General features: G+C 48.6%; 1 long non-coding RNA gene across 1 annotated transcript in view; it reads right to left on the bottom strand.

The window, feature by feature from the left end:
* Window positions 1-24,675, bottom strand: part of LOC116271014 — a 74,548-nt gene that overhangs the window by 47,863 nt on the left and 2,010 nt on the right. Inside the window, exon 2 of the long non-coding RNA XR_004179343.1 lies at window positions 2,212-2,345. This is a non-coding gene — a long non-coding RNA (uncharacterized LOC116271014). The remainder of the gene's footprint in view (window positions 1-2,211; window positions 2,346-24,675) is intronic.

Genomic DNA, 24,675 nt, shown 5'->3' with positions numbered 1-24,675 from the left:
GATGCTGCCCAGCATCCTACAGTGCACAGGGCACACAATGAGGAATTACCCAGCCCAGCATGTCCATAGTGCCCAGGTTAAAACACCCTGCTCTAAAGCAGTGGCTCTCAGAGTAGGGTCATTATCATCTGGGAAATTAGTAGAATGGCAAATCATCTACCTGTCCCCTGCACTGAATAGGAAACCCTGAGGGTGGGGCCCAGCAATGTGTGTTTTGACAGGGCTTCCAGGTGACTCTGATGCTTGCTAAAACTTGAGAACGCTGCTGAAAGAGACCAAGGGGGCTGAAGGAGAGGGAGGGAAGGAAGGCAGGACGGGCAAACTCAGAACTCCCACCATATGCCAGGCTCTGAGCCAGGTAGGGGCCTCCAGGGCAGTGAGACATTGACAATTAGGAGACACAGAGAGAAGCCTCAAGGTGGCAGCAGGTGGAATGGAGGAGCGGGGAGGGGGCCAACCCCAGACACAGGGTCCAGGCGAGGCTCCCAGGATGAGAGGGCTCAGCTAAGTCTAGAGGAGATGGAGGAGATCCTAGACCAAGGCGGGTGAGGACAGCAGTCTGGGCGGGGAGAACAGGGTGACATAGAAAGGCAGGGAAACCAGAGAGAGAGAGAGAGAGAGAGAGAAAGAAAGGGAAAGAGGGGGAGGAAAGGAAAAAGAGCAGGGAGGGGGACAGAGAAAGGGGGAGAGAGAGAGAAGAGGGGTAGAGAGGAAGAGAGAAAGGGAGAGAGAGAGCGAGGGAGAAAGGGGAGAGGGAGAGAGAGAGGAGGAGGAGGAAGGGTAAGAGACAGGGAGGGAGAAAGGGAAAGAGAGACGGAGGGAGAAAGAAAAAAAGAGAGAGGGAGAGGAGGAGAAAGAGAGAGGGAGGGAGAAAGAGAGGGAGAGGGGAAGGATAGAGAGGAAGAGAGAAAGGGAGAGAGAGAGGGAAAGGAAGGGGGGAAAGAGAGAGCAAGGAAGGGAAAGAGATCCCTCTGGGAAACTGCAAGATGTTTAGCAGCCTCTAAGAGGCAGGGTTTTGGGGTGGGAGTTGGAGTGAAGCCAGACAGAGTGGCAACAGCCAGGACAGAGGGGCCCTGTTGTTGGCCAAGCAGCTCACAGTGGTTCTTAGCCCCTACTCAACCCACGAATCACCTGGGGAGCCTTAAAAAAAAGTAGCCAATGCCCCAGTCTCATTCAAGATCCACTGAGTCAGAAAGCGACTAGAAGACCCGCAGGGCGACATTAAAATGTTCTTAAAACTCCCAGGTAATTCTTCTGGGCCCCCAGGGTGGAGAGCACCTGAGCTGTAGCTAAGGAAAGAGGGAAGACATTCCCTCTATTTCCTTTGATTCTCGAGGCACTCCATTTTAAAAATAAGAAAATCAAGGCTCAGAGAAACTAAACGACTTTTGCAAAGTCACAGAGCAAGTTGGTGACGGGACTGAGATCTCAGAGACACAGGACACAAAGATCCCGGGGCAGGCAGGAAGAGCCCAGCAGAGCTCCTTTGTCCAGCTCTTTGGGGTGGGGTGGGGGGCTTAGTGACACTGCAGTGGTGGACTGCAGAAAGATGATGGAGGAAGGCTCAGAGGATCTTGACTTATATCCAACCACGGAGCGAACAGCCTGGGCTTGCAGAGGCCTGGGTTCCCCAGTCAGTGGCCTTTCGCGACTCCTCTCCCAAGTGGCACAAAATGGGCCCTGCATCCACTCCTTCCCCCAAGCCTCTCTCTACAGGTTGGACCCAGGCATGCTTCACTTTTTGGTGAGGTTGGTTCCGTTTTGCAATGACAAATGCTTCCCTGGGCGACGACAGCTAAGGGGCTGTTGGAAGCTCTTTGCGGTTTGCAAAGCAATTTCACTCAGCGTTAAGAGGCCTCCCGTGTGCTGGCTCTGTGTTCAAATGTGGATTATACAGGTGGTCAGCTTTCCAGTGTAAGAGATGGGAATGTAATGAGATAATAATGCGACCAAGGGTAGCCCCAGGTGTTCCAAAGGGTACAGGCAGATGAGGAGGATGAGCCCCCAGGAGTGCACGCAGACTCAGAAAGCTGCTGGGAGGAGGGACAGCTTGAGAAAGGAACAGCAGGGCCCCCAGGTGGAAGAGGAGGAAGGGGAAGAAAGGCCTTCTGCATAGTCTTATTTACTTCTCACCACAATCCTGAAAGGTAGAGCTATTGTCTCTGCTTTATGGCTGAGAAAACTGAGGCTCAGAGACGTTATATAACTTACCCAAGGTCACACAGCAAGGACCTGGCAAAGCTGAGACTCAGGCTCCTCAGGAAGAATCGCATGCCCTCTGCTGGCAGCATGGAAGTGACTAGAAGTCAGGAGGGGACTTGGAGCACGGCTTTTACATTAAGGGCCTGCAGAAAAGCAGATAGCCATCCAGTTACCGCAGTAGCCAGAATATTTCCAGCATCCCTCCCCATCTTAATTTTTATAATTTCTCCTTCAGGGGAAGATCAGCCAACTGAGGCAATTATTCCAAGTTTCAAATAGACATAACCCTGGGAGGTGAGAATTCTTTTTTTGTTGCTATGTGTTTGTTTTGAGACAGAGTCTCGCTCTCTCGCCCAGGCTGGAGTGCAGTGGCGCGATCTCAGGCTCACTGCAAGCTCCGCCTCCCGGGTTCACACCATTCTCCTGCCTCAGCCTCCCTGTGCTGCCAGAAATGCAGCGACCAGGGCCCCCAACTGCCTGAATGATGCCAGTACAGGACTCCCTAGTTGGGACCCACATTAAACAGAAAGGAGGACATGCCAGGTGCATTAGATGAGCAAATAGTACAAATGTCATTCACTCTCTACACAGAAGGAAATTGCCCAAGGAGCGGATGGTTCCCTTGATGAGTGGCTTTGAGATCACAGGACAGAAAAATGGAAAGAGTGAGCAGCCACTGTCTCCCAGGCAGCCCTTCCCGGCCAGCCCCTTGGGGAAAAAAAGCACAGACTCCTGGAAACAGCGGAAGTGTGGGATCTGCACAGCCTCCTGGAACAAAGAGGGTCAGAAAAGAGGTCAGCAGTCCGTGTCCCAAAGCACATCCTTCCTGGATGATTTTCTTTATCCAAGCTGACTCACACACCCTCACCCAACCCCACCCAACCCCACCCAGGACTCCCAAACCAGCGGGTCCTTTATGTGTTTTCTTAGAGTGCAGGAGGTAGGGAGATAGAGCACCTTGAGCGGCCTGAGTGGTCCAGCCAGCCCCAAGTTCAAGGATGGCCTTCACTTCAGACTTGGTTCTTAAAAGAGCATATTTTCTAGAAAAGTGGAGGAGGAGGAAATGTGAGGCCAGCAACTAGGAGGCAAGTCAGAGAGTGGAGGCAGCCAGGCGGGTCCTAACAGAAAAGGGGGGGCAAATCCTCACATCATCAAGCCCTGTTTGTCTTCAGCACAGGCAATGTATTGGGGCATGTTCTTCACTTCTCAGAGCTCCACATGCCTCGTCTGTGGAATCGGTCAGTTACAGTTCCTCCCAAGCCGTACGGGTGCTAAGGGGCTCCCACACCTGAGCACACAACAAAGGCTGCTCCTCCCTTGCTCCATCCTCCTCCATCACAGGCGCCTGGTAATTTCTCCCGCGTGCTTCTGCTTTGCAGAAAATTCCTATTAGTCCTTAGCTTTCCTGGGAGTGGATGGCTCTCCCAACCCAATGAAAAACTACTGAAGGCCGGGCGCAGTGGCTCACACCTGTAATCCCAGCACTCTGGGAGGCCGAGGTGGGCGGATCACCTGAGGTCAGGAGTTCAAGACCAGCCTAGCCCACATGGTGAAACCCCAGCTCTATAAAAATCTAAAAATTAGCCGGGTTTGCTGGCAGACGCCCGTAATCCCAGCTACTCCGGAGGCTGAGGCAGGAGAATTGCTTGAACCCAGAGGCGGAGGTTGCAATGAGCCGAGATTGTGCCACTGCACTCCAGCCTGGGCAACAGAGCGAGACTCTGTCTCAAAACAAAACAAAATTAAAAAACTACGGGAGGTCAAGGACTGTTTTAAATTCCCCACTGTTGCACAGTGTATTCAACCCATATCTCAACCAACTTAATATTCCCAGAGATATACACATATTAGTGGCTCAATAGATAGATACAGTGGAGATACCAAAGTATACCTATTGAATGAATCAGTGAGTGAATGAATGAATGAATGTAGCCTCCGTGTAGCCTCCTCCCCAGGGTCCTTTCTCTGGGCCTTTGTAGCCCAGAGCTCTGAGTAATGGCTCCAGTGGGGTGGGCCGGGGCCAGGCTGCTGTCCTCCAGAGAGAAGGGGCAACAGCACGTCCAGAAGCTCCCCAGGGTAAACGCTGACACAATGCCCACAACAGCACTGGGAGACTCTTTTGTCTCATCTGCCCTTTGTCCCCGGTTCATGTGCCCTGGGGCTGCTAGGAGCCTGTGCTGTTGCTAGGGAACCACCTCACTGATCATTCAGGAAAGGAGGACCTACAGCCACCAGGGGTCAGAGGCCCAGTTCTGCTCCCTGCTGCTGAGAGGACCCTGCGGCGATTTGTGATGAGACCAAATGAGCCCTCACCTGGGCCATCCCTTGTACTAACTGAGAGCTTTGTCCTGTGCCCAATACAATTTACCCACGGGATGAAATTAGAAGCCCAGGTTCTCCTGGAAAGGAACAATGGCTTCCAGTCCCTCCCCTCCAGGGAGAGAGAGCAGTGGCTGCTCAGTCCTGTCTAATGAAGGAAGTGATGGCCAGGCCGCAGCCTCAGATGGAGTGGTGTTTGTGCCCTGATGTGTAATCCCCAAGGGAAATGGATAAATGAGTTTTCCCACTCCCTTTTCTTCTTTAAATATTTTCTTAAGAGACAGAGTCTTGTTCTGTCACCCAGGCTGGAGTGCAGTGGCGTGATGATCATGATTCGCTGCAGCCTTAACCTCCTGGGTTCAAGCAGTCCTCCCACCTCAGCCTCCCTAGTAGCTGGGACTATAGGCACGAGCCACCACATCCAGCTAATTTTTTAATTTTTTGTAGAGATGGGGTCTCACTGTGTTGCCCAGGTTGGTGGTCTTGAACTCCTGGCCTCAAGTGATCCTCCTGCCTCTGCCTCACAAAACGTTAGGACTATAGAAGTAAGCCACTATGCCTACCCCCTCTCCCTTTTTAAAACCACTAATTCTCCACCAGGGGTGATTCTGACTCCTCGTCCTCCCCAGGGTCATGTGGTCACATCTGGAAACATTTTTGATTGTCACTCAATGCTGGTAAGATTCTCCAAGTCATGACGAAACACAGATATCCTTATAAATGATCCCATCACCAGGAATTTGTTTTCTAAATCCTTACAACAGCCTAAAGTGTGGTCATTATTATCCCCGTGTTACAAATGAGGAAACTGAGGCACAAAAGGGCTTGTTGAAGAGCACGGTTGCAGGTGAGGTTCCCGGAGAAGCAGAACCTGAGACAAAGCTCCGTGTGCAGGACTGCCAGGAAAAGACGGGAAACACTGAGCTGCGACGCCGTCTTAAAGAAGGTCTCAGTTGACCCTGAGGAGTTTTGGAGCTGAGCTGACCCTTTGGAGTTGTCTCAGGTTGGATAGAGGGAACCAGGCCTTTATACCCTGGCTTGGATCAGTCCCCGATCACAGGCTGCCCCCGGAAAGAGGCATGACTTTGGGACAGGCCATTTTTTTTTTTCAGATGAGGCAATCCAAGGCTGACGGCTGAAAGCCACCTCTGGCGGCACTTCCAGGACCTGGGCAAATAAGTCCTTCATTCCTGAAGAGGAGTCTGGTGCATTTCACAGCATCTACCAGTCACTTCACTAATAAGGCCAGAGGTGGAATTGTGTCCAGATCCTCTGCTCACCCCCTTCCCTTTGCCATCAAGTCTCTGTCCTCAGCCTCTGATTTACAAGGGGACCAAGAGGCCCCAGGAAAAGAACTCAAGTAACCTCCATGACTGGAGTTTCTAGCTGGACTAGAATTCAGCTGCAGGAGTGAGGACTGGACAAGAGAAGCCCAATTGTAGGGCTTGGGACAGTGCAGCTGCAAGGCCCAGAAAGGAAGAGAACTTGCTCCTGGTCACAGGATGAACCACCTTTTACACCCTCAGACCCCATAGTCTGACTTGGCCCCCTGCACTCTCTCCCCTTCCAACCCCTACAGACCCTTACAGGATGGTTCCATCTCATTGCTGCAGGACTCAGAACCTAGAATTTACGTAATCATGGGATTTTTCGCACTGGAAGTTAGTAATCTCCAGTGTTTTCTCCTGAGGAGTTGAAACCCAGGTGTGCACCGTGCGTTCCCAACAACACAGGAGTAACTCCTCTGGGGACACAAAGCTGGAGGTGCCACTGGAACCCAGGTCTCCCAACTCCAAGGTCCTGGAACCACGACACGCTGCTGCAGGCAGCAAGACAGACAGACAGTGCTGCTTTACCAGGCACCACCCTGCCCTTTCCTCTCTGTGCCCAGCCTCCCGTACTCCTCAAACAGTGCGGAGGTGAACAGCTCCTCTTCGCCCCTGTGCTCTGCTCATTCCTGCTCATTCTCAGGTCTCCTGTTCCCTACCAGGCTTTTTCAGACCGCCCCCTTCCCGCCCCCACCACCATCACCACCACCCAGGCTAGGTCAGCTTCCACCCCACTCCTCGCTTTATTTTCCCATGACATCCTGTAATGATCCATCATGCATATTACTGTTATGTGGTTAATCAACCACTGTGCAATTGGTTAATATGTTAGTGGTTAATCAACCACTGTGCAATTGCTTAGTCAACGTCTATCTCATTAGAATATAAGCTCCCATGACTGTGAGACCAGAGCTGTGTTATCCACCAGTGTGCCCTCTACCACCAAGAATGACTGAACTAATGAAGAGTTCATGCTGTCTTATATGTTCTCCAATTCTTAGCCACAGTTGTCCTGACTTCTTAGACAAATGTCAAATGCCTCAAAGGCACAGAATGAGATTTCATGAGTGTCCCCACCTCCTGAACACCTAGTCCAATGTCAAGCACAGAGTGGCCAATCGCTGATTGATTGATTGATTACTTGCTGCCTGAACCTCTGGAACACCCCCGTCAGGAAAGGGAGTGAGGGATTCTTGTGCTTCTCCAAAGACGGAAGGGCAGAGGCCTCGGAAATTTCTGGACTGAGCCTCGGCGGAGGGGAGGAGGTAATTAGCTCAAATCACATTAACGTGGTTCTCAGGAAATGGCTGCTGAATTAGACATTCCAGCCACAGCAGCTGCCTCTTTTTAATAGGACATTAATGCTCATTGTGAGCAATTACTGTATTTGCAATGGTTTCTTAATGTTCAGCTTCTGGAGCCCTGAAAGGAAAGGGCTTTGTGTTTCCAGTAACCAGCTCTCCACTTTAAGGCAGAGGAATGAGCTGGGGAGATGCTCCTGGCCAGATCAGGGAGCCAACGCCCCAGTCAGTCTGGAGAAGGAGCCAGGGACTCCAGGCTCCTGTGCCTGGCTTCTCTGACCAGCTGATACCTCCAGGACCTTGTTAAGAGTGGGTCTCCACAGGAATGTCTCCATGCACAAGGGAGCCTCACTGAATCTTCTCTACTGCTCTCTACAGTAAGGCAGCTGCCTAAAGCCAGTCCCTGCTAAGTGCTCCTAACAGCATCCGGTACCTCTCCCAGCACAATGCTTACCATACTTATCACTTTGATTCTAATAGCATTTCCCCTCTTGATTTTAGAGTAATTAAGGTTCACTGCAAAAATAAAGCAAAGTGTAAAATAAGCCAACAGATCACATCTCTGACGTTTTCGTATGCATAGGCACACATAAAGATATGTAAAGTCTGGCTTTAAAAAATGGAGCCGGCCGGGCGCGCTGGCTCACGCCTGTAATCCCAGCACTTTGGGAGGCCGAGGCGGGCGGATCACGAGGTCAGGAGATCGAGACCATCCTGGCTAACACGGTGAAACCCCGTCTCTACTAAAATTACAAAAAAAATTAGCCGGGCATGGTGGCGGGCGCCTGTAGTCCCAGCTACTCAGGAGGCTGAGGCAGGAGAATGGTGTGAACCTGGGAGGTGGAGCTTGCAGTGAGCCAAGATCGCGCCACTGCACTCCAGCCTGGGTGACACAGTGAGACTCTGCCTCAAAAAAAAGAAAAAAGAAAAAAAAATGGAGCCAATCCAACCATCCACCTTGCTATGGGACAATGGGGTGACCACTTTGTTTTAATTGCTTATGTAATTATCTGCCTTTCCCTATGAGATGTAGCCTCAGCTTGGGCAGCACCCAGCCAGGCTTGTTGGCAGAGTACCTAGCACATGGCAGTCACCCCACACATGATAGCTGACTAGATGGCGTGTCAGGTAGGATCCTTTGCGTTGCAAGCAACCCAGTTAAAGCACCCAATTAAAACTGACTAAAGGAATGTAATAGCTAAAAAATCTTGGATGTTCAGAAATAGTTCTAGCTTCAAATGAGACTTGATCCAGTAACTCAAACCATGTCATCCACTACCTAATCAACCTTTCCCTCTGTCTCTGTACCTGTCTCCCACTCCATCCTATCTTGTGTGGCTCCTTGGGTTGGCCCAGAACACCTAGGCAGACAAGACCTTGTTCTTACACCACATGGTCCAGATAAGAACCAGCTGTTCTCTCCTTAGCCTAAATTGGGGCACACGACTTTCTCTGAAGCCATCCCAGTGGCCAATGCAATGGCTAGATCTGGGGTGGGGTCCATCCCACCAAAGTCCCATGAGAAGAACTGGAGAAGCGAAAGGAAAACAGATACTCAGTAGCAACGAAAGATGAAGAGATGAGTGGACACATAAGCAGGTGGATGGAAGAATGAATCAGTGACTGAGGAGAGCAGCAAGAGGAGCTAGTTCAGTGTAATGTTCTCTCTCTTGAGAATCTGGCCATGACTAGCAGTGTGGGAGTGCGGCAGAAGAGGCAGAGAGGCTGCGGGCAGGAGATGGGCAGAAGGGTACAGAAGAGAAGCAGCAGCAGGGGGAGCAAGGAAGCATCCCCTTGTCCTACCTGATACACCATCTAGCCAGCTACCATTTGTGGGGTGACTGCCATGTGCTAGGTGCTCTGCCAACAAGCAGTAGCGAGCCTGGCTGGGTGCTGCCCACGCTGAGACTGCATTTCATAGGGAAAGGCAAACAATTACGTAAGCAATTGAAACAAAGTGGTCACCCCATCATCCCAAAACAGGGGCATGAGAATGAGTGGACAATGGGCTGTTCCAGCAAGAAGCCAACAGCTCCTGCTTCTGAAGACTGAAGGGGACGTGGCTGCTCCACCTGCAGGAGCCACACCGCAGCGGATCCTGCATTCAAGAACCCATTCTCATCCCGTTCTGAGATTTCTGTCTCCTCTTTTTGCCCATTATTATGCTTATAATAATCACTATTATATAAGCATATACTATATGCTTATATATTTATATTATATTATAATTACTATTATATAAGCATATATTATATGCTTATATAATTATATATTATATTATAATAATTACTATTATATAAGCACATATATGCTTATATAATTATATTATAATAATTACTGTTATATAAGCACATGTTATATGCTTATATATATTATAATAATTACTATTATATTATAATAATTACTATTATATTATATTTTAATAATTACTATTATATAAGCAGTTCCCTATCCCACTTAACTTGTTTCTTGCGCTATCCAGAGTGATTTTTTCTTTGTTCCAACCAAAGGGGCGAAACAAGTAAAATGTCTTTACTAATTTGACCAAGCATCAGTATTAAAGAATGAAGTGAATGGAGTGATAGAACTAGTTATTGAAGGGAATTTGACTTCTCCCTTGATTAGTAATTAGCAACAGCTGCTTAATCGAACCTGGGTTTCCCATCCCCGAGTTAAAAGCTAACAAGGCAGTTACTGAGTGCATTTTCTAAGTGCGTCACGTATATCCACTCATGTAACACTCTGAACCCTAGGAGGTACAACTGCTTCCATCTATCCATTTTACAGATAAAGAAATGCAAATCGGATGAGGCATAGCTGGGATTTGAACCCATGGAGTCCAGTTCTAGAATCTGTGTTCTTAGTTACTAGGTTTTCCCAGTCTTTCAGTGTGGACTACCCTTTCTAATGTACCCTACCTTTGTTGTATTTTCAAACCTCTTTTTTCTGTCAATCTATTACAAGATCCTGAATGCAGAAAAAAAATTCTGGCTTTTCAATCTGCCATCTGCAGTGGAACTGCCACCGAAATACAGATTTATTTTTTATAAAAATCTTTATGGGGAAGACCATCATCCTCAAGGCTGAATCCTTGGATATGACAGAAAATGTAAAGGCCAAGACCCAGAATAAGAAAGGAATTCCTCTTAATCAGCAAAGGCGGATCTTTGCTGGAAAGCAACTGGAAGAAGAAGATGGATATACTTTGACTCCTTCCCTCCCTCCCTCCCTCCCTCCTTCCCTCCCTCCCTTCCTTCCTTCCTTCCTTCCTTCCTAGAGAGTCTTGCTGTGTCACCCAGGCTGGAATGCAGTGGCGCAATCTTGGTTCACTGAAACCTCCACCTTCTAGGCTCAAGTGATCCTTCCATCTCAGCCTCCCGAGTAGCTGGGACTACAGGCACACACCACCATGCCTGGCTGATTTTTGTATTTTTACTAGAGACAGGGTTTCACCATGTTGCCCAGGCTCGTCTTGAATTCCTGAGCTCAAGCAATCCCCCATCTCGGCCTCCCAAAGTGCTGAGATTACGGGTGTGAGCCACAGCACCTGGCTAATTTTTTTTTTTACTTTTAGTAGAGACTGGGTTTCACCATCTTGGCCAGGCTGGTCTCAAACTCCTCACCTCGTGATCCACCCGCCTCGACCTCCCAAAGTGCTGGGATTACAGGCATGAGCCACCGCGCCCGGCTGATTACAACTTTCAAAAAGAGTCTACTCTTCATCTTGTGGGAAGACTTCGTGGTGGTGCTGAGAAAAGGAAGAAATCTTACACCACCCCCAAGAAGAATAAGCATGAGAGAAAGAAGGTTAACCGGCTGACTTGAAATACTAGAAAATGGATGAGAATGGCCAAATTAGTTTGCCTTCTTTGGAAACGCCCTTCAGATGATTGTAGCACTGGAGTGTTTATGGCCAGCCACTTGGAGCGAAATTACTGTGGCAAATTGTTGCTTGATGATTGCTTCAACAAACCAGAAGACAAGTAGTGGTGTATGAGTTAATAAAAGACATGAGCTGGCCGGGTGTGGTGGCTCAAGCCTGTAATCCCAGCACTTTGGGAGGCCGAGACGGGCGGATCACGAGGTCAGGAGATCGAGACCATCCTGGCTAACACGGTGAAACTCCGTCTCTACTAAAAAATACAATAAACTAGCCGGGTGAGGTGGTGGGCGCCTGTAGTCCCAGCTACTCGGGAGGCTGAGGCAGGAGAATGGCGTAAACCCAGAAGGCAGAGCTTGCAGTGAGCTGAGATCCGGCCACTGCACTCCAGCCTGGGCGACAGAGCGAGACTCCGTCTCAAAAGAAAAAAAAAAAAAAAAAAAAAGACATGAGCTAACTTTTTTTAAAAAGTCCGAGCGGAGCTGCTCCGATTAAAGATGGGTGCGAGAGTCACAGCTGCCTCGGCACCTCCCTCCTCCCGCGCAGGGAGCGTGGTTTGAAAATCTCCTGTGTATGTGTGGACGGAAGCAGGGGGGCTGAGAGTCTGACCTGTAAGATTCCAGGGGGGATTCCCACTGCACTTGCTCTGGGATCCTGGCAAGTCATGTCACCTCTCAGATTTCAGGGTAACCTCCTACAACTCACAAGGGACCAAACTCACAATGGGCTCCCTGCCCATCCCAGGGTTCTGCTTGCTGGTTGGGCCAGCCTGGTAACAGATTATTTTCTGCCTAGAGAGGCTAGAAGCTAAAAAGAGAAAAATGAAATGAAGGAAATAGCAACTCTTACTCTGCCCCTAGCTCCTAGCTCACCAACTAGGTGCAGAAGTGAAATATAGTAACACCCGTAGCTGTCATCAGCTGGAACACTTTCCATCTCTCTCAAATTTAAAGAGTTGCTTTGTCCCTCTCCCTCTCCCTCCCACCCTTTTCCTCGCCTTCTCCCCCTCTTTCCCTCTCTCCCCTCCTCCCCATCTCTCTCCCTTTCTCTCTTCCCCTCTCCCCACAGTCTATGCCTGTGTGTGTGCGCGTGTGTGCGCGTGTGTGTGCGTGTGTATGAATATCCTCTGTTTTGCTCCTTTCCATCAAGCATTTGAACTTCATCAGTCACCGTACGATCAGCGGAGCAGGCACCGTATATTTGTTCTGTGATTGTAGAACCTACAATCTCCTTTCTGATAAAGGAATCCTACTTGTTTCCATAGAGTATGACGTCCTCAAAATAAACTTACACAGAACATAATTCGATTTTTTAAAGAGCTATAAAGCAGGTCTCCCCACAGAGATCAAAAGCCCACTTCCTGCCCACAGTACATGGGGCTGTATCTATTTGTCTGCAGAGATAAGAAGGTCCAATATCTGAGCAGAACTAATTTCAAAGCCTGCTCAGCAGACTTCTGATAAATGTCTTTTAACTGGCTCTGTTGAAATGTGTAACAGAGCTGTCTTTTTTTTTTTCTTTTTAGACAGGGTCTTGCAGTCACTGGAAAGCTTTATGCTCTGGGGGTGGAATCACTGGGTGGTAGCAGGCTTAGGGTCATTTTAAAGAAATGCACGCCAGCCCCATAGCAAGAACTCGTCTCTACAAAAAATTTAAAAATTAGCTGGGCATGGTGGTGTGTGCCTGTAGTCCCAGCTGCTTGTGAGGCTGAGGCAGGAGGATCATTTGAGCCCAGGAGGTCAAGGCTGCAGTGAGTTATAATAGAAGCACTGCACTCAAACCTGAATGACATTGTGGGACCCCAATTCCAAAAAAGAAAGAGAGAGAGAGAGAGAGAGAGAGAGAGAGAGAGAGAAAGGAAGGAAGGAAGGAAGGAAGGAAGGAAGGAAGGAAGGAAGGAAGGAAGGAAGGAAGGAAGGAAGGAAGGAGAGGGAGGGAGGGAGGGAGGGAGGGAAAGAAAGAGGAAGGAAGGAAGGAAGAAAAAGAAAGAGAGAGGAAGGAAGGAAGGGAGGGAGGGAGGGAAAGAAAGAGGAAGGAAGGAAGGAAGAAAAAGAAAGAAAGAAAGAAAGAGAGAGATGAAGGGAAGGAAGGAAGGAAAGAAGGGAGGGAGGAAGGGAAAGAAGGGAGGGAGGGAAGGAGAAATGAATGCACCCTAGGCAGAAACAGGGAATCTGTACTCAGATGAAGAAGGAATTTAAGCAGGAGAACAGAACTAATGGCCAGGATACTTCGGGGCAGTAATTTCTGGATCATATGACAACCTATCTTCCACGCCAGAAAAGGAACCTCTGATTCCCACTAATGGTGAAACTGCCCAAGGGATTAAGTATTTTTCCATTCAGGATCTAACTTTAAGATCAGAACCAAGTCCTTCCCCTCTAATTTGGCCCATTTTCTCCATAAAGGACGCTTATTATGATACAATAATCATTTTGTGGGTGCATTTTCTAGGCTAGGCACTAAGCGAGCCATTTTTTTTCACTCACTCATCCATCCTACAAACCTTTATTGGCAAACCACCGGGCGCCAGGCTCTGTCCTGCATGTTGGGGATACGGCGATAAGGAATGTATTTGAAGTCCCTTTTGTCATATGGCTCACATTCAAGTAGGAAGACACATAATCTTTTTAATGAGCAATAAATACACCTTGCCAAGCAACAAGGAAAGCTAAAAAGCAAACAAACAAACAAAAAAAGAATGAGGAGATTGAAACAGCATCCGATTTCAGATAGAGGAGTCGAGAGAGACTCTAAGATGAGGTGCAATTTGAGCAGGAATCGAAAAGCAGTGGGAGATTCAGCCTACTAAATATCAAGGGAAGGGCAATCCAGTGGAGGGCACGGCGCAGGGAGAGGCCGTGAGGTGGGGGCGCATTGGTGTGTTGGAGGGGCATCTGGGAAGTGAGCGGTGATGGACAGAATGAGCAGAAGGAGGGCATGAGTCCAGAGGGGTCACAGGCCCTGGAAGCATCCTGGGGACATGGATTTTATTCTGAAGCTGTTAGAGAGCTTTGAGATGAAGGAGAGTCATGATATCTATGTGTTAAGGACAATTCTAGTTACTGTGAGGAAAACAGGGTTTAGACAGGCAAGAGTGGAAGCTGAAAGACTGGTTAGGCAGCAGATGCCACAGTCCAGGTGTGAGGTGTTTGGGTTTGGGTTGGGCTCCTAACTGTGAGGGTGGACAGGAGTCGCCCGATTGCAGTTATGTTTCCAAAGTGGAAGCACCGAGATTTGTTGCTGAATTAAGCATGGAAGAGAAAAAACAGGTCAAAGATGATTCCAAGATTTTGGCTGGAGCAACCAGGAGAATTGACGGTGCCATTTAGAACAAGAAGAAGACTTACAAAGAACGCAGCTGATTGTGGGGAGGGTATCCGGGATTTGGCTTTGGACCTGTTTGAACAGAAATCACATAGGAGCTGGGGCACGGTATAAGGAGAGCCCAAAAGAGGGCTGAGGACTGGGCCCCGGGGTTAGCCCAACTTGTGATTTGGGCGAAGAGGAGGATTCCTCAGAGAAGGATTCAGCAAAGGAGGCTGAGGAAGAGTAGCCTGGGAGGTTAAGAGAGACCTAAGAGAGAGTGATGTCCCCCGGCAGAGAGCACCAGGCGTTTCAAGGCAGAGGGCCTGATCCACTGTGTCACAAGCCACTGACGAAGGGAGCAACAGGGGACTGAGGCTTGACCTCAGATTTGGCAACACACAGCTGACCTTGATAATGTCATCATATGTAATTCTGATACCAGCCCTGCAAGCTAAATATTACTGTCTTCATTTTACAGATAAGGCAACGGAGGCCAGAGGAGGTTCAGTGACGCACCCAGGGCCACATAACCAGTGAATGTTGGGGATCAGATTAGAGTGCCCATGTCTCCAGCCTCCTTCTACCATTGACACCATCACACTGACTATCCGGGCAGGACCCTCCCACCGCGTCTGAGAGCTCAGGCTCGATTTCACTGCCAAGCCGATAATGTCGGCAACAGCACTTACGGTGCTGGCCCATAATTGAAACAAGCTGTGAGAGTTAACTGCCACCCCAGAGGCCTCAGGGAGGAGGTGGCTGCCCTCAAAGGCTCAGTCTTGTATTCTGTAACCTCTCTACCCTGAAGAGGATCCCACCAGCTGCCTCTTCTTCCAGATCCTGCCAAGAATTAGACATCTCCCAACCCCACTCCCAGGCCCCTTCTCCATATCCTCCCTGTCGATCATCCCCTTTAAACTAATAGAAAACAGTGAATAATTTTCTATCATGCATCTTTGGATTGTTTACTGATTACCATAAACAGTAGCTGTATTTTAAATGCATTTTTTCAGCTTACTGTATTTTTATTTTACTATTTTTTGTTTTTGTTTTTGTTTTGAGATGAAGTCTCACTCTGTCACCCAGGCTGGAGTGCAGTGGCTTAATGTTGGCTCACTGCAACCTCTGCCTCCTGGATTCAAGCGATCCTCCTGCCTCAGCCTCCCAAGTAGCTGGGATTATAGGTACCTGCCACCACGCCCAGCTAATTTTTGTATGTTTAGTAGAGATGGGATTTCACCACGTTGGCCAGGCTGGTCATGAGCTTTTTTTGACCTTTTTTAATGAAAATTTTCAAACATACAGCAAAGTTGGAAAGTTTTGAGCAGTGAACACCCATACACCACCCCCCAACTAGACTCTACATGTAACATTTTACTCTCTTTGCTTTACCCCACGTCTGTCCATGCATTCCTCCCCCTGTCCACCAGCAACCATCTTATTTTCTAAGCAAGCTGCAGACGTCAGTACGCTTCACCCCTCGACACTTCAGCAAGCACGTCACGAACTAGAGTTCAATATTGGTTTAAGGGTTTGTTTGGTTTTCTAGATACACTTTGCAAACAGAAAAATTAACATATCTCATGAGTATGGATGCTGAGTTTGGACAAATACATACACAAATAAGTTACTGAAACCTCCATCAAGATACAGAACATTATCATCACCCCAGAAAATTCCCTCATGCTCTTTCCCAGACACTCCCTGTCTCACCCCAGAGGCCGAGGCGGGCTGATTATGAGGTCAGGAGATCGAGACCACCCTGGCTAACACAGTGAAAACTCGTCTCTACTAAAAAATACAAAAAAAAAAATTAGCTGGGCGTGGTGGCGGGTGCCTGTAGTCCCAGCTACTCAGGAGACTGAGGAAGGAGAATGGCGTGAACCTGGGAGGTGGAGCTTGCAGTGAGAAGAGATCATGCCATTGCACTCCAGCCTGGGCGACAGAGCGAGACTCTCAAAAAAACAAAACAAAAAAAAAGAATTCTCTCATCATCATCTAAAGCAAACTGGGCTTGAGTCATGGCTGTTTAGAGCCTGCTCTTGGAAATCAGAAAGCTCTGGATTTCTACTTCAGTCTCCACTGTTACTAACTGGGTGACCTTGGACCAGTTATCTAACCACCCTGCACCTGCACCTTACTTTTACATCTATAAACTGGGCACAAAAGTATCTAAAGGATAGGAGAGGCTTATTAGGATTTAAATAGTTCATTTATTCATTGGCTCTTTCCTGTGGCAATAGTTAATAAGAACGCACTGCGTTCAACCCCGCTAAGCCTGGGAAGGTAGCAGGAACCAAAAGCAGAAAGAGAGACATTGTTCTCATCGGCCTGTCATTCTGTGGGCTACACAGACACTAAACAACTAATTGTACAGTTAATTATTTAATGGCCATTGTGATCAGTGCTGCAAGGGAGGTGTGACAGCTGCTAAGAGTGTGTGACGGGCTTACATAAGGCGGCTAAGAGTGGAAAGAGGACAAAGAAGGCAAAGAGGGACCCTTCCTGACAGAAGGAAATGCAGTGTCTGAAAGCTCTCTGGAGGGAAGGAGCACTGCCCTTTGGAAGGACTGAAGAGGCTGGGTAACCATAGGACAAGGTGTGAGTGTGTGTGTGTGTGTGTGTGTGTGTGTGTGTGTGTGTGTGTGTGTGAAGTGGTGGAGAAGGAAGGCAACCTGGAACAAGTGGAGGCTGATCAGGCTGGGCAGTGCTCTGAGTATGCCGGGCTTTGCAGAACAGGTTCAAATGTTGGTTTTTTAACCCCAGAGCCATAGGCAGTGAGGGGTGCTGGACTGTAAGCTTCACACAAGAACAGCAGGTGGGAGTTGTCTGTTTCGTTCACTGCTGGATCCCTAGTGCTTAGATGAGTGCCTTGGATCCATTTGTGGGAGGAAGGAAGGAAGGAAGGAAGGAAGGAAGGAAGGAAGGAAGGAAGGAAGGAGGGAGGGAGGGAGGGAGGGAGGGAGGGAGGGAGGGGAGGGGAGGGGAGGGGAGAGAAACAGAGGAAAGGAGGAAGGGGGGAGGAAGAGAGGAGAGGAGAGGAAGGGAGGGAGGGAGGAGAGGAAGGAAGGGAGGGAAGAGAGGAAGGGAGGGAGAAGAGGAAGGGAGGGAAAGAGGAAGGGAGGGAGGGAGAGAGGAAGGGAGGAAGAGAGGCAGGGAGGGGAGAGAGGAAAGGAGGGAGGAAGGAAGGGAGGGAGAGAGGGAGGGAAGGGAGGGGGGGAGGGAGAGTAGAAGGGAGAAGAGGAAGGGAGGGAAGGAGGGAAGGAGGGAGTTAGGAGAGGAAGGGAGGGAGGGAGGAGAGGCAGGGAGGAGAGGGAGGGAGGCTCTTAAGCAGAAGTTGGAGATTTGTGTCTCATACAGTCACTGGCTGCAGTGTGGAGACTGGGTGGGAGGGAGCACAGAGTAAGTATTCTTCTGCTCGGGCTGCCAGAGCACTACAGACTAGGATGATACTTAAACATTGATTTCCTCACAGCTCTGCTGGCTGTAAGTCCAAGATCAAGGTTCCACTGGGGTTGGTGTCTGGTGAGGCCTCTTTTCCCAGCTTGTAGATGCCCTCTTCTCACTGTGTCCTCACATGGCCTTTCCTCTGTGTGGGCCAGGAGAGAGCCAGCTGTGGAGCCTCTTCCTCTTCTTGTAAGGATACCAACCCTGTGGGATTAGAGCCCCATCCTTACTACCTCGTTAGCCTGCATTATCTCCTTAAAGGTCCTATCTCCAAATACTCAACATACGAACTGGAGGATGCAGGGGAGCACAATTCAGTCCATAATAGGGTGGATGCCGTCCATGATAGGGTGGGAAGCCAGTTAGGAGGTTAATGTGTTCAAAGGGAGGAAATGCTGATTGCTGGGATCAGGTGTCAGGAATAAAAATGGGGGATTACTGAGCAGAAAAGTTCACCTGAATCAGTGGTGGACTGAGAGAGGAGGAAGGACGAGATGTCAGGAATAACTTCCAGGTTTCTACAATGATCATGGTGGCTCCCACAAAGATATGTCTACATTCTAACTCCTGGGACCTGTGAATGGGACCTTATTTGGCAAAAGGGTCTTTGCAGACATTACATTGAGGATCTCAAGATGAGACATCCTGGATTGTCCAGGTGGGTCCTGAATCTGATGATACCTCATCTTATAAAAGAAGAGCAGGGCTGGGCGCGGCCCTGCCTTTTTCCTGTATCCAGCACCTTGGGAGGCCGAGATCATGACCACAGGTCAGGGAGATCGAGGCCATCCTGGCTAACATGGTGAAACCACGTCTCTACTAAAAATAATAAAAAAAAAAAAAACTAGCTAGCAGGGTGGCGGCGCCTATAGTCCCAGCTACTCTGGAGGCTGAGTAGAGACCATGGAACGTGAGGCTGGAGCTTGCAGTGAGCTGAGACCCGCCACTGCGCCTGCAGCCTGGGCGACAGGAGCCAGACCATCCTAAAAAAAGAAGAGCAGGGACAGACAGGAGAAGGTAATGCAGATTAAGAGCCCAAGTGTGGCCACAAGGAGCCACAGGAAGCTGTCATAGGAAGCTGTCAAAGCAAGAAAGGACTTTACCCCAGAGCCCTCAGCGGGAGTGCAGTCCTGCTGACACTTTGACTTTGGGTGACTGGCCTCCAGAACTGTGAAAGAATAAATTCCCCTACTTTTAAGGCAAGTTGGTGATAATTTGCTAAAGCAGCCCTAGGCAACCGATACAAGGAGCACTTGAATGGGTGATGGTGCCATTCACGGAGAGAGGGAAACTGGAGGGGCTCAAGGCTTGTGGGATAGGAGGGTGAGTATCAGTTTACATGTAGAAATTCAGAAACTGTGGTGACTTTCAGATGTCAGGAGACGAAAGGGCAGTAGCCGGGCTTACCGTAAATACTCATTAATTCATAGTTGTTATCATCATTTACTTTTAGAGTACGCCTACATTAGAAGTGATTGCTCCTCTCAAGCATATCTGAATTTCCTGGCGTACTGGGGTGGCAAACAGTTTCAAGCTCTGCCAGCACCACAGCAAGGCTTAGCTCTTTTCTTGCAACACCCTTGTGTAGGCATAAATATTTCCTGGTACAAAGTTCTATTTGAATCGCTTCTCCGCCTGTTGACTAAGATCAAGTGTAAAGTCCTGTTTGCACTTCTTCACCTCCAACTGATACCAACCTCGGACCCACCCAGACTTCTACATCACAAGCTTCCTGGGAGAGCCAAGGGGAGGCACAGCCCACTCTTCCCTCCTCCTCTCCTAGTTCCCCACCCGCTCGACTCCATTCCCAGCAGAAGTCCGCCATCTTGTGGACACATACAATTCCAACCGCCCAGGCCAAACTCAGAAAGTCAAGATCAGAGAGAAGATGACTTCAAAGTCACTCAACTTCTCTTCCTACCTCCAAATACAGCTTCATCTAATTGGCTCTAAAGGTCAAGGGCATGAGTGGAGAATCTTTCTGGTCTTTAAAATAGCTAAGATGTAAGAAAAATGGCATCAAAGGAGGCCCTCAAAGATCACCCCTTCAGCCTTTAGAGAATTGAGTCCCTTGGTCTACAGATGACCCCTTCCACCGTTTCCAGTTCATGGAAACAGAGCCACTGTTGAGTGAAATGCTCCACTCTCATGGGAGAGAGAGCCCACTTCACTCATTGCCTTCATAAACCTGCAGGAGGCCTCATGCTCTCATGAGCTTGCAGAAGTCTAATTTCTGACTCACTTATTTCTTAACCAGGGTACTTAAAAGCTAGTGTGTGCCCTTGTTTCTCTATCCATAAAATAGGGATGATAGTATTATCTACCTAATTGATCTGTTGTCGGCACAAGATGAGTTAATATATATGAATTGATTAGAATACTGCCTAACTCAGTAAACTCAAGATGCTACCTACTACATCCCCACTACCAAACCCAACATTCCTACATTTCAATGTGTCCCCATTCACCTTGGATATTGTTGATATCCAAGTATGTCAGGTGCTACTGCAGAGAAGAAAAAATTAATAGGTTATAGTCCTTACCTTCTGAAATTTGTGGCATAGTCTAGGAGCATGAACAACACACATACACACAGAACAATTATTGAGAGATTAAAACTTAAGAATTTCCAGCTGGGCGTGGTGGCTCACGCCTGTAATCCCAGCACTTTGGGAGGCCGAGGTAGGTGGATCACCTGAGGTTGGGAATTCAAGACCATCCTGACCAACATGGGGAAACCCCATCTCTACTAAAAATGCAAAAAATTAGCTGGGCGTGATGGCGGGCGTCTGTAATCCCAGCTTCTCGGGAGGCTGAGGCATGAGAATCGCTTGACTCTGGGAGGCGGAGGTTACAGTGAGCCGAGAGCCTACCATTGCACTCCAGCCTGGACAGCAAGAGTGAAATTCCGTCTCAAAAAACAAAACAAAACGAAACAAACAAACAAAAAAACCTAAGAATTTCCACAAAAGAAAAAAAAAGTGAAAGTATAAGGAGAAGAGCATTCACATTCCTACCTAAGGAGATCAGGTGACTCTAATCGAGGCCAGGTAGCTGCTAGCAAAGGCTGACAGTCACCAATTCTGGATGGAGCAAAGGCAATACTGGGAAGGGCTTTGCCATTCCCTTGAAGAGCTCACCTACCTTCTGCAGTCTGTTCTCAGCCATGCAGAATCAAAAACTTGTTTTTTTAAGTTATTTTCTATCAATTATTTTTATTTATTATGTAATCTGCCATGTATGATTTTGAAAATCCTTTTTTTTTTTTTTTTTTTTTTTAACGGGGTCTTGCTCTGTCACCCAGGCTGGAATGCAGTGGTGCAAATCACAGCTCACTGCAGCCTCGAGCTTCTGGGCTCAAGCAATCCTCCTGCCTCAGCCTCCCAAGAAGGTAGGACCACAGGCACATGCCACCACACCCAGCTAATTTTTAAAAAATTGTTTGTAGAGATAGAGTCTTGCTCTGTTGCCCAGGAGGTCTTGAACTCCTGGGCTCAAGTGATCCTCTCACTTTGGCCTCCCAAAGCACTGGGATTACAGGTGTGAGCCACCATGCCCAGCCTCGAAAACTTAATTTTGTCATCAAATGAGGAGTGGAAGTGTTTTTTTGTTCCCTGCATACAGCCCGATTGACTTTATCTCCCCAACATCACTCATTCGTGCTTCTTTCCCTCCACGGCCACTGCTACCCTGTTAGCCCTGGCCAGCATTCTCTTTCTCCCGGCCTGCTGCAAGCACCTCATGGCCAGTCTCTGCTTCTTCTCTGGGCTCTCCCAGTGCATCCTCCTCCACGGGGTAGCCCAAGCACACCTCCCATCATGCACTCCCTGCTCAGTGATCCAGGGGATCTTCAGCACACTTGGGATAAAACCAAACTTTTTTTTTTTTTTGAGATGGAGTTTCACTCTGTTGCCCAGGCTGGAGTGCAATAGTGTGATCTCAGCTCAATGCAACCTCCGCCTCTCGGGCTCAGGCGATTCTCCTGCCTCGGCCTCCTGAGGAGCTGGGACTACAGGCATGCGCCACCATGCCTGGCTAATTTTGTATTTTTAGTAGAGATGGGGTTTCACCATGTTGGTCACGCTGGTCTTGAACTCCTGACCTCACATGATCCACCCGCCTCGGCCTTCCAAAGTGCTGGGATTACAAGCATGAGCCACCACACCCAGCTGGAATAAAATCAAACTCCTTAGCTGCACCGTGCCAGCCTCATCTATGTCTACTTGTACTCTCATTCCCTGCCAACCTCTGAAGACCTTAAGGATTTGGGGTCTTCTCATAAGCACTTCTCTCTTGGCCTTACGCACCGGTCCATAAAGTCTTCACCTGTCCTCACCCATTCATCTTTCAGGGCACACCTGAAAATCACCTCCTCAGGAGGTCTCTGGAACCCCTGGGAAGAGGTCAGATTCTCTGGTTTCACACATTCCCATAGCAGCCTCACTTCTCCTTCGTAGCATCACCACCATTGCTGGCCGGAACCCTTACCTATTCATGTAATTATTGTTTGGTCTGTAAGCTCTACAAGGGCAAACACCATGTCTCTCAAGGTCACAGTCACATCCTCACTTCATTCACATGGAATCAGCAGAGCCTGGAGACAGTATGGCCTGGCCTTTGCTGATCTAGTGTCTGGTGTGCTGGACAGAGGAAGGTAGATGGCACAGGCAGTGGTTTCCGATCCTTGTAATCCTTGCTCCCAGTATGTCACCTTGGGAGCATCACCAGCACACGCACACTCTGGACATCCAGCAAGGCAGGAGCCACTCACTGGTGATGACCCTGTTTCGGACTTTGTCCGGCCTCCACCCCCACCACATTCCAGAGTAGCTGACCACACCTCGAAGGATAGATAATGGAGACTGCTACAAGGAAAACAAGTCTATAAAAGAGAATGGCATGGGCATTCCATCGATACACACTTTGAAATCCACCTGGCTCGAAGAACCACATATTCTCCACTCTGTAGGCCAGCTAGGCAGGAAGCCAAAGTCTCCAAAATTGGCCTTCTGGAATCACAGCAAGGGGAGGGTTGAGCTTGTGAAATTTTCAACCCACATCAGCCCCCAAGAGGTTGGCCCGACCAAGAAATGTGAGTGTCCACATCTGGTGGAGCAAAGCACTCTCTTCAGTCTGCGTGAGGATGGACTTGGTCTCTGCTTGCCTTCCAGGTGACCTAACTTGGAGCCTCTGAGCCCATCAATCCTCCTTTGCTGACATTCTTCTTTTACACACTTTCATGCTTTCATTTTCTCTCTCTCAATCCTGTGACCCTGGGAGGCCATTTGTGTCTTTATATGAGCTTCCTCTCTCTGCTCCATCTCTTAGCATTGGATTAATAACCCTACTCTCAGGGAACAAGCAAGCATCTCTATCTCCAAGTTCTCAGAGGACAGATGTCCAGCCATTCTCGGATTCCAGCAGGGAAGTCAGTCCAGCTCGCCTCACTCCTGTGGCTCCAAATGCTTTTATGATGCTGTCACTGACTGGGCAGCCAGGGAGAGTCCAGCAGGATGAAGGGTCTTTTGTGCTGCCCTTTCTGCAGAGGGAAGCCTGCTTTGACAAGACCCCACTCCCTTTAAAACTTCATCTTCTCTGCAGTGTTATATCACAGCCTTTTGTTAAAAAGGAAAACGAAATTACTCTTCAAGCAGAGCTGTCTGAGGTATTGGACTCATTTAAACGTATTTTTCATTACTTTTCAGACTAAGCCTTCTCTTCCGTGTCTCTGCAAATGCCGGACAAACCTATAGCAGAAGGTTTGAGAGGATTTCACACATTGCCTTAACTATTGGATGGTGACTTTACAAGTCATCATTCTTTGTTGCAAATTACAAAAACCCAGTTCACACGGGCTTATGTAAAGAAGAGACTCTGTTGGTTTTCAGATTGTTCCAGCTTCAGGCATGGCTGGATCCAGGCCTTTATCTCAGGTCCACTTCCTCTACAGTGACTTTACCCGTGGAAAGCCTTTCTCCCTGTGAGGCTTTCTCCCGACAGCTCCAGGCTCACATTCTACCAGCTCTACACATTCATCACAAAGAAAGCTTCTCTTTAATAGTCTGAGTAGGGTTGCCAGATTTAGCAAATATTTGGAACACATCATTGATGATCCAAAATTCAGTTCATCTGAGGTTGTCCTTTACTGACAACCCTAAGTCCCATACAGGTCCTAGTATTGCATCTGGGCAATTTGGACCCTATATCCATTCTAGACCCAATCACAGTGGTCGGCAGAAGGGGATATATCAGCTGGCAGGCCAAAGTCACCTGCCTATCCCCAGAAGGAGGGGAGCATGGTCAGCCCTGTAGTCCACATCCACCCATAGTGCGTGTGGTAACCTACAGTACTAAAGACACTGATCCTAGAAGAAAGGGGACTGAACCCTGCAAAGGCAAAACCAACAGACGCTCACTAAGGTGACTTTGAAAGTCCTGGCCAGGTGCAGTGGCTCACACCTGTAATCCCAGCACTATGGGAGGCCGAGGCACGCACATCATGAGGTCAGGAATTCAAGACCAGCCTGGCCAATACAGTAAAACCCTATCTCTACTAAAAAAATAATAATAATAATACAAAGAGTAGCCCTACATGGTGGTGGGCACCTGTAGTCCCAACTACTCTGGAGGTTGAGGCAGAAGAATCACTTGAACCCAGGAGGCAGAGGTTGCAGTGAGCTGAGATCGTGCCACTGCACTCCAGCCTGGGCAACAGAGCAAGACTTAGTCTCAAAAAAAAAAGAAAAAAGAAAAAGAAAAAGAAAGTCCCAGACAACAGTGAAAACTGTACAACTTCATGGTGGTTGTATGGCATTCAAGAGCTTAAAAGCACTTCCATGCCATTGTTTCCTTGTGGATATTATAATCATTCCCTGTATTAATTTGCTAGGAC

Source organism: Papio anubis, chromosome 17 (genome assembly GCF_008728515.1).
Source record: "Papio anubis isolate 15944 chromosome 17, Panubis1.0, whole genome shotgun sequence".
NCBI lineage: Eukaryota > Metazoa > Chordata > Mammalia > Primates > Cercopithecidae > Papio > Papio anubis.
Note: the sequence above shows the minus strand (reverse complement) of the source record. Positions and strands in the feature narration are given on the sequence as shown.